Consider the following 9,615-nt stretch of genomic DNA (forward strand, 5'->3'; position numbering starts at 1 on the left):
GAGGAGAATGTAGGATGTGGTTATTTTGGAGAGAGGAGAAGCTGTAATACATATCAGGCAAATAGGGTAGGATTATTAGTGTTAAGGGCTCATTTGAGATCTGTGGTCATGGATTTTAAATGAGACCAGCTGTGTATGTTTCTCCCACTATGTTCAGCTGCTTGAATTCAGGAGAATGGCAGACAGTTGAGTTGCACTTGAGTTGGAATTTGGCAAGGTGTTGGTGGCTGAGGGAGAAAGCATTGCTCCCATAACTGTCTTTTCTCTTCTACATCATCAAACTTTTACTCGCAGATTATTTCCTTTGGTATAAAATATCTTTCAGTACCTACCATCCTTAAACAACAACAGTGAATACAAAACAAAATACTAAACCAAACCTGTTACTGCACTCCTTTAAAATGAATCAAGCTACCACCCCTATTTATCTGTTCCCTTCAGAGCTTAACTTCTTAAATGATAGTCTCAGCTCCATTTCCCCATTTTGTATTTTCTCAACCCGTTCCAATCCAGCTCCTCTCCACGACTCCACCGACACTGTGTTTATCCAAGAACCAGTGACTGCCATTGTGCAGCATTAATAGTCAATCCTCTGTCCTCCTCTTGAAACCACCTTCTTCTCTTGGATACCTTGACACAACACATCCCTCTTTTCCACCCCCACCCCCTTTTCATTGGCTGCTCCTTTGGGATCTCTTCCATAAGTTTTAAATTGTTGGAGATCATGTTGTTAGGAATCACTTTTTGTTATCTAATTTGTTTTTCCTAGGGAATCTTCTTTACTAGCAAGTGTTTAAGTATTATTTATATGCCAATGATCTCCATAAATTGATCTTCCAATGTTGAAAAATCCTTGCATTCCTAGATCCACCACTGATAATGATGTAGTGTTATTTTTTTTTTTTTGTACATTGATGAGTGCAATTTGCTAATGCTTTATTTAGGAGTTTTGCAACTGTATTTATCAGTGAGATTACCTATAACTTTTTGCATTTGAATTAAATACAATTTTTTCAAAATAAGCCCTATTAAAAACTATTTGATATTCCAACTAAAACTATTTTAGTAGAACTTTCCTTTCTAGAAACACTAATTAAGGAAGCAAGGCATTTTGTAAAATGTTGTCCTGAACAAGCCACAGTAAAAAGTAAATACATAACTTTCACTTCCTCAAAACAGAGGATACTTTCTGTTCCTCAGACTTGGAAACGAGGTAAAGAACAGCCCCTCAGCAACTTTGAGAAAGGAGGTTGCTAAAACAAAACTCAAGCAATTGAGGGGCACCTTGGTGGCTCAGTTGATTGAGCATCTGACTTTTGGTTTTGGCTCAGGTCATGATCTCAGCGTCATGGGATTGAACCTCAGGCTCCCCACTCAGCAGCGAGTCTGCTTGGTGTTCTCTCCCTCTCCCTCTGCCCCTCCCCCTGCTCTCTCTCTCTCTCTCTCTCTCTGTCTAAAATAAGTAAATAAATCAATCTACAAAAACAAACAAACAAAACTCAAGCAGTTGAATATGGACATCTCTTAAAAGAATTTGGGGGAACATAACAAACGATCCCAGTTCTATTTGTGATAACTGATACAAAGGTGAAGTGGCTCCTCCAAAATACCAGTGATGACAGAGCCTGGCCCAGCCTGGTGCTCACCTATGTTATGTTCCCTGAAAAAATCTGGTACTTCTGCCCAGAGGAGACATTTTCTTTTTAGAGGTTCAGTGTCCAGGGAGCTCTTTGTGCTAATGATGTGAGTGCAGACTCCATATGAGTATTTTAAGGATTGGGGGCAAAAGTATTTTTGCAACATGGCTGGGCAGAGTCCAGGTATCAAATGGCTCATTTCCAGTTTGTCCTAATCCCTCACCACACATTTGTAGACCTAGGACCACAGACCACTGCTACGTCATCATAATCACATCTAATGTCTGTCCTAACTTATGATTGATGTTCTGTGCCTGACAACAGTCCCTGCATTTAACAAATAATACCTACATGTAAAACAATCCACTATTACCAGGCATATGGTCACAAAACTTTAGTAATCTTCTACAGACCAAGCAAATGTTTTAAACCATAACTGGTCAAGCATCAAATTCACAGTCAGAAACCCAAAGATCACAAAAATTTACACAATACAAATAAAAGACACACACACACACACACACACACACACACACACACACACACACACACACTTCTTACAGAACTGTACTTAGGGAAACTTTATTTGATGAGTGCCACTGAAGTCCTATTTTGCTAAATACATGCTATTCCAGGTATGCTATTCCAGGTATTTTTGTTTGGAAAATCTATCCCCATACAGCTGTTTATTGGATGAGGAGAAAAGGAAGAGATGCTTGTGGCAACTGGACAGGTTTTGTTTGTTTGTTTATTTATTTAGATGTAGTGTTCCATGATTCATTGTTTGCGTATAACACCCAGTGCTCCATTCAGTATGTGCCCTCTTTAATACCCATCCCCAGGCTAACCCATCCCCCCACCCCCCCTCCCCTCTAGAACCCTCAGTCTGTTTCTCAGAGTCCATCGTCTCTCATGGTTTATCTCCCCCTCTGATTACCCTCCTTCATTCTTCCCTTCCTGCTATCTTCTTCTTCTTCTTTTTTTTAACATATAATGTATTATTTGTTTCAGAGGTACAGGTCTGTGATTCATCAGTCTTACACAGTTTTTTTTTTTAAAGATTTTATTTATTTGACAGAGAGACACAGCGAGAGAGGGAACACAAGCAGGGAGAGTGGGAGAGGGAGAGCAGGCTTCCCGCCGAGCAGGGAGCCCAATGTGGGACTCAATCCCAAGACCCTGGGATCATGACCTGAGCTGAAGGCAGACGCTTAACAACTGAGCCACCCAGGTGCCCCACTCTTACACAGTTTTAAGGTCTTTTTAAGTGGTATAAAATGGACCTAAAGACATATTTAAGTGTTGTCAGGATGGAAAACTGGAGCTGAAATGTAACAAACCAGTTGCAAAAGCATACAGCAGCTATGCCTTGCAGTCAAACCTGTTCCCACATAGGCAAAAAAGTTTCCGGATGCATAGCTTGTTGACCTTGTTCCATATCATTACATAATGTGATCAGTCATGTATGAATTTCACAAAAGATTCATATTCTGCTACACTGTTATAGAGGATTTGCTCATACCCCTCCTAAATCTGATCTTCCTAGTCTTTTAAGAGATGCTTACATATTATTCCAACTTATAGGGAGGTAAAGTGGGGCTGGTCCTTCTTCAGAAGCTATCTGGAGAACTAGGTGGTATGCATGCTGAGGAGTAAGGCTGATTCTCCGAAATACAAGCTTCACTCTGATTAGGAACAACTTGTGAATGTCTCTACCTCTGATAATGACTATCTTCATGATTTATCTTCTGAAAATTTTCTCCAGAGTTGGACGGTGGACAGCTGGGCAGAACAGACTGAAGTACAGTGGGCTGAGGTGGCACGGCCCCTGGGACCTAGGATCCCAGGTGTGGCCTGGCAGTGGGGCGCTGCGCTGCGGGCGGGGATCCTGGGCTCAGCAGCGCCCCCTGCTCTGCAGCGGCATCATGGGGTTCCTGTTGCCGCCAAGCAGCAGGGCCTGGAGTGGATGCTGTGGGACAGTGGCCCAACCACCAGCTGCTCTGTGGAGCTGACAGACATGGCCTCTCCAGTGGCACCTTCAGCACCCCACACAGAGGGCTTGTAATAATAATGTGCACAATTACCACTAGAGTGTACTGTGATTAACTAGCAATTGTAAAGTATTAGGTAAGTATCACACACCCATACAAGAGTAGCATAACTGAAATCCATCTCTGAGATTTAAGGAAAAAGAAATGGCACTTAATTGTTTTATATAGTAATATTTTTCCTCTTAGTTTATAATTTTAGAAGACTTTAAAAATGCCAGATCCATGATCCCAAGTTTTTCAAGTTTGAGGAAGCTTTTATAACAGAAAATATTTTATAGGCCTTTATGTGATTAAGTTTATAACAATTTTTTTCTTAAGTTTTTTATTTTCAGTATAGTTAACATACAGTGTCATCAGTTTCAGGTGTACAATATAGTGATTCAACTATTCTATACATTACCCAGTGCTCATCATGATAAGTGTGCTCTTTAATCCCCATCACCTACTCCATCCAGCCCCCCGCCCACTACCCTTCTGGTAACCATCTGTTTGTTCTCTATAGCTAAGAGTCTGTTTCTTGGTTTGTCTCTCTCTCTCTCTCTCTCTCTTTTTTCCTTTATTTGTTTTGTTTCTTAAATTCCATATAGGAGTGAAATCTTATGGTATTCGTCTTTCTCTGACTGACTTATTTTGCTTAGCATTATACACTCCAGCTCCATCCACGTTGTTGCAAATGGCAAGATTTCATTCTTTCTTATGGCTGAATAATATTTCATTATATATATATAATATATATACACACACACACACACACCACTTCTTTATCCATTCATCTATTGGTGGACACTTGGGCTCCTTCCATAGTTTGGCTATTGTAAATAATGCTGCTATAAAAATAGGGGTGCATATATCCCTTTGAATTCGTGTTTTTGTATTTTCTGGGTAAATACCCAATAGTGTGTTTGCTGGATCATTGAGTAGTTTTTTTGTTTGTTTGTTTAGAGAGAGAGATAGATCACAAGCTGGGGGGAGAGGTAGAGGGATAAGCAGTCTCCCTGCTGAGCAGGAAGCCCAATGTGGGACTTGATCCCAGGACCCTGGGATTATGACCTGAGCTGAAGGCAGACCCTTAACTGACTGAACCATGCAGGTGGCTCTATTTTTAATTTTTGGTGAACTTCCATACTGTTTTCCACAGTGGCTGCACCAGTTTGGATTTCCACCAACAGTGCAAGAGGGTTCTTTTCTCCATATCCTTGCGAACATCTATTTTCTTGTGTTTTTGATACTAGTCATTTTCACAGGTGTGAGATGATATCTCATTGTGGTTTTGATTTGCATTTCCCTGATGAGGAGTGATGTTGAATATCTTTTCATGTGTCTGTTGGCCATCTGGATGTTGTCTTTCGACAATGTCCGTTCATGTCTTCTGCCCATTTTTAAATTGGATTATTTGTTTTTTTGTGTTGAGATGTAAAATTTCTTTATATATTTTGGTTCTAACCCTTTATCAGATATGTCATTTGCAAATATCTTTTCCCACTCTGTAGATTACCTTTTAGTTTTGTTGATTAGTTTCTTTGCTATGGAGAAGCTTTTTATTTTGATGTAATCCCAACGTATTTTTGCTTTTATTTCCTTTGCCTCAGGAGACAGATCAAGAAAAAAATGTTGCAACAGCTGATGTCAGAGAAATTACTGCCTGTGCTCTCTTACAGGATTTTTATGGTTCCATATCTCGCCTATGATCCTTAATCCACTTTGAGTTTATTTTTTTCTGTTGTAAGAAATTGGTCCAGTTTCATTCTTTTGCATGTAGCTGTCCAGTTTTCCTAGCACCATTTGTTGAAGAGACTTTTTCCCATTGTATATTCTTTCCTCTTTTGTTGAATATTAATTGGCCATATAATTGTTTTCTATTTTCTGGGTTTTCTACTATGTTCTATTAATCTATGTGTCTATTTTTATGCCAGTACCATACTGTTTTGATTACTACAGCTTTGCAATATAACTTGAAGTCCAGAATTGTAATAGCTCCAGTTTTGTTTTTCTTTCTCAAGATTGTTTTGGCTATTTGGGGTCTTTTGTGGTTCCATACAAATTTTAAGATTGTTTGTTCTAGCTCTGTGAAAAATGCTATTGGTACTTAGGTAGGGATTGCATTAAATGTGTAGATTGCTTTGGATAGTATGGACATTTTAACAATATTTTTTCTTCCAATCTATGAGCATGGAATGTCTTTCCACTTCTTTATATCATCTTCAATTTCTTTCATCAGTGTTTTATAGTTTTCAGAGTACAGTTCTTTCACCTCTTTTGTTAAGTTTATTCCTAGATATTTTATTGTTTTTGGTGCAATTGTAAATTGAATTGTTTTCTTAATTTCACTTACCCCTGCTTCATTATTGCTGTATAGGAATACAATGGATTTCTGTACATTGATTTTGTATCCTGCGACTTTATTTAATTCATTAATCAGTAGTTGTAGTTTTTTGGTGGACTCTTGAGGGTTTTCTATATAGAGTATCACGTCATCAGCAAATAGTGAAAGTTTTACTTCTTCCTTACCAATTTAGATGCCTTTTCTTTTTGTTGTCTAATTGCTGTGGCTTGGACTTCCAGTACTTTGTTGAATAAAAGTGGTGAGAGTAAACAGTCTTGTCTTGATCCTGACTTTAGGGGAAAAGCTCTCAGTTTTTCTCCATTGATGTTAGTGGTGGGTTTTTTGCATAAGGCCTTAGTATGTTGAGGTATATTCCCTCTAAAACTATTTTGTTGAGAATTTTTATGATGAATAGATGTTGTACTTTGTCAAATGCTTTTTCTGCATCTATTGAAATGATCATACAGTTTTTATCATTTATCTTACTGATGGGACTTATCACATTGTTTTTACAAATATCAAACCACCCTTGCATCCCAGGAATGAATCCCATTTGATTGTGGTGAATGATTTTTTTACTGTATTGTTGGATTCAGTTTGCTAGTATTTTATTGAGGTTTTTGTATCTATGTTCATCAGAGATATTGGCCTGTAATTCTCTCTCAATCTCTCTCTCTCTCTCTCTCTCTTTTTTTTTTGTAGTGTCTTTATCTGGTTTTGGTTATCAGGATAATATTGACCTCATAGAATGAATTTGGAAGTTTTCCTTTCCTTTCTATTTTTTTAGAATAGGTTTAGAAGAATAGGTATTAACTCTTCTTTAAATGTTTGATAGAATTCACCTGTGAAGCTGTCTGGTTCTGGACTCTTGTTTATTGGGAGTTGTTGATTACTGATTCATTTATTGGGAGTTGTTGATTACTGATTCAATTTCTTTACTGGCTACCAGTCTGTTTGAATTTTCTATTCCTTCCTGTTTCAGTTTTGGAAGGTTATATGTTTCTAGGAATTTATCCATTTCTTCTAGGTTGTCCAACTGTTGGCATATAATTTTTCATAATATTCTCTTAGAATTGTTTGTATTTCTGTGGTGTTGGTTATTATTTCTCCTCTTTGTGGTTTTATTTGGGTTCTCTCTCTCTTTTTTGGTGAGACTGGCTAAAGGTTTATCAATTTTGTTGATCCTTTCAAAGAACCAGATCTGCTTTCATTAAACTCTTCTATTGTTTTTTAGTTTCTATATCATTTCTTTCTGTTCTAATCTTTATTATCTCCTTCCTTTTGTTGGTTTGGGGTTTTGTTCTTCTTTTTCTAGCTCCTTTGGGTGTAAGATTAGGTTGTTTGAGATTTTTCTTACTTCTTGAGGTAGGCCTGTATTGCTACAAACTTTCCTCTTAGAAATGCTTTTGCTGTATCCCAAAAATTTTGGACGACTGTGTTTTCACTTTCATTTGTTTCCATGTAATTTTTAATTTTTTTTTGATTTCTTAGTTGACCCATTCATTGTGTAGTAACATGTTATTTATCCCTCATGTATTTGTGCTCTTTCCAGATTTTTTTCTTGTGGTCAATTTCTAATTTCATAGCACTGCGGTTGGAAAAGAAGCATGGTATGACTTCAGTCTTCTTAAATTTATTGAGACTTGTTTTGTGGACTAATATGTGATCTTCTGAATAAAATTCCATGTGTACTTGAAAAGAATGTGTATTCTGTTGTTTTAGGATGGAATGTTCTGAATATACCTTTTAAGTCCATCTGGTCCGGTGTGTCATTTAAAGACACTATTTCCTTGTTAAAATGTTTGGATTATCTGTCCCTCGATGTAAGTGGGGTGTTAAAGTCCTCTACTATTATTGTTTTTCTATTAATTGGTTCCTTTGTGTTTGTTATTAACTGTTTTATGTATCTGGGTGCTCCCATGTTGGGTGCATAAATATTTACTATTGTTATATCCTCTTGTTGTGTTGTCCCCTTTATTATATAGGTCCTTCTGTGTCTTCTATTACAGTCTTTGTTTTAAAGTCCTTGTCCAATATAAGTATTGCTACCCTGGCTTTCTTTTGACATCCCTCATTTGCATGATTATGTTTCTCCATCCCCTTACTTTCAAGCTTCAGTGACTTTAGGTCTTAAATGAGTCTCTTGTAGGCAGCATATAGACAGATCTTCATTTTTTATCCATTCTGTCACCCTATATTTTTGATTGGAGCATTTAGTTCATTTTCATTCAAAGTAATTATTGATAGATACGTATTTGTTGCCATTTTATTACCTGTTTTGTGGTTGTTTTGTACTTTTTCTCTGGTCCTTTCTTGCTCTCTTTCATGGTTTGTAGCATTTGTAAATGGTATACTTGGATTTCTTTCTCTTTATTCTTTGCATATCTATTACTGGTTTTTCATTTGTGGTTGCCATTAGGTTTGTATATAACATCTTCTGCATATAGCAGTGTATATTAAGTGTATTGTTGCTTAAGTTTGAATCCAGTCTTTACTCCCCTCCCCCCCACACACACTTTTTAGGTATATGGCATTGTCATATTTTACATCTTTTTATTTTATGACTCCCTTGACTAATTTTTACAGGTATACTTACTTTTACTACTTTCGTGTTCTTTTACTTTTCATACTCCCACTAGTGGTTTTCCACTCAGAGTTCTCTTTAATATTTCTTATCGGGCTTGTTTAGTGGTCATGAACTGCTTTAACTTTTGTTTGTCTGAGAAACTCTTTATCCGTCCTTCTATTCTGAATCAGAGCTTTGCTGAATAGAGTATTCTTGGCTGCATATTTTTCCCTTTCAGCACTTTGAATGTATACTGACACTCTTGGCCAGCGAAGTTTCTGTTGAAAAATCCACTCATATCTTTATGGGGTTTCCCCATAAGTAGGTAACTGACTTCTTTTCTCTTGCTATTTTTTAACTTTTTTTTTTTTTGTTTATCACGACTTTTTTGCCATTTTAATTACTATGTGTCTCGGTGTGGACCTCCTTGGGTTGGTTTAGGAGGGGGTAGTCTCTGTGCCTCCTGGATCTGGGCTTCTGTTTCCTTCCCCAGATTGGAGAAGTTTTCAGCTATTTCTTCAAATAAATTTTCTGCTCCTCTTTCTCTGTCTTCTTCTGGGATCCCTATAATGCGAATGTTATTGTGCTTGATGGAGTCACTGAGTTCCCTAAGACTAATCTTAATTTGCATGATTTTTTTCCTCTCATTTTTTTCAGCTTGGTTACTTCCATTACTGTCTCTCAGGTTATTAATTCGTTCCCCTGCTTCATCTACCCTGCTATTTATACCATATTTTTAATTTTATTTGTTGTGTTCTTCATCTCTGATTTTTTTTTGTATCTCCTTGTTAGGGTTTCACTGATGTCCTCCACTTTTTTCTCAGGTCCAGTAAGTATCTTTATGATCATTACTTTAAATTCTCTATCAAGCATATTATATCTGTTTTGCTTATGTCTCTTGCTGTGGTTTGGTCCTGTTCTTTTATTTGGGACATATTTCTCTGTCTCCTCATTTTGTCTAACTCTCTGTGTCTGTTTCTGTGTGTTAGGAAAGTCAGCTATACCTCTAGCTCTTGAAGATAATGACCTTGGGAAGAA

At 37.3% G+C, this 9,615-nt stretch overlaps 1 long non-coding RNA gene across 1 annotated transcript in view; it reads left to right on the forward strand.

Moving 5' to 3' along the window:
- LOC141370675 (uncharacterized) overlaps nucleotides 1-9,615 on the forward strand; it is an 81,201-nt gene that overhangs the window by 19,139 nt on the left and 52,447 nt on the right. Inside the window, exon 2 of the long non-coding RNA XR_012374929.1 lies at nucleotides 9,370-9,406. This is a non-coding gene — a long non-coding RNA (uncharacterized lncRNA). The remainder of the gene's footprint in view (nucleotides 1-9,369; nucleotides 9,407-9,615) is intronic.

The sequence above is a fragment of the Callorhinus ursinus genome, unplaced genomic scaffold (assembly GCF_003265705.2).
Source record: "Callorhinus ursinus isolate GAN/ISIS: 27379988/994484 unplaced genomic scaffold, GSC_fseal_2.0 scaffold2, whole genome shotgun sequence".
Lineage (NCBI taxonomy): Eukaryota > Metazoa > Chordata > Mammalia > Carnivora > Otariidae > Callorhinus > Callorhinus ursinus.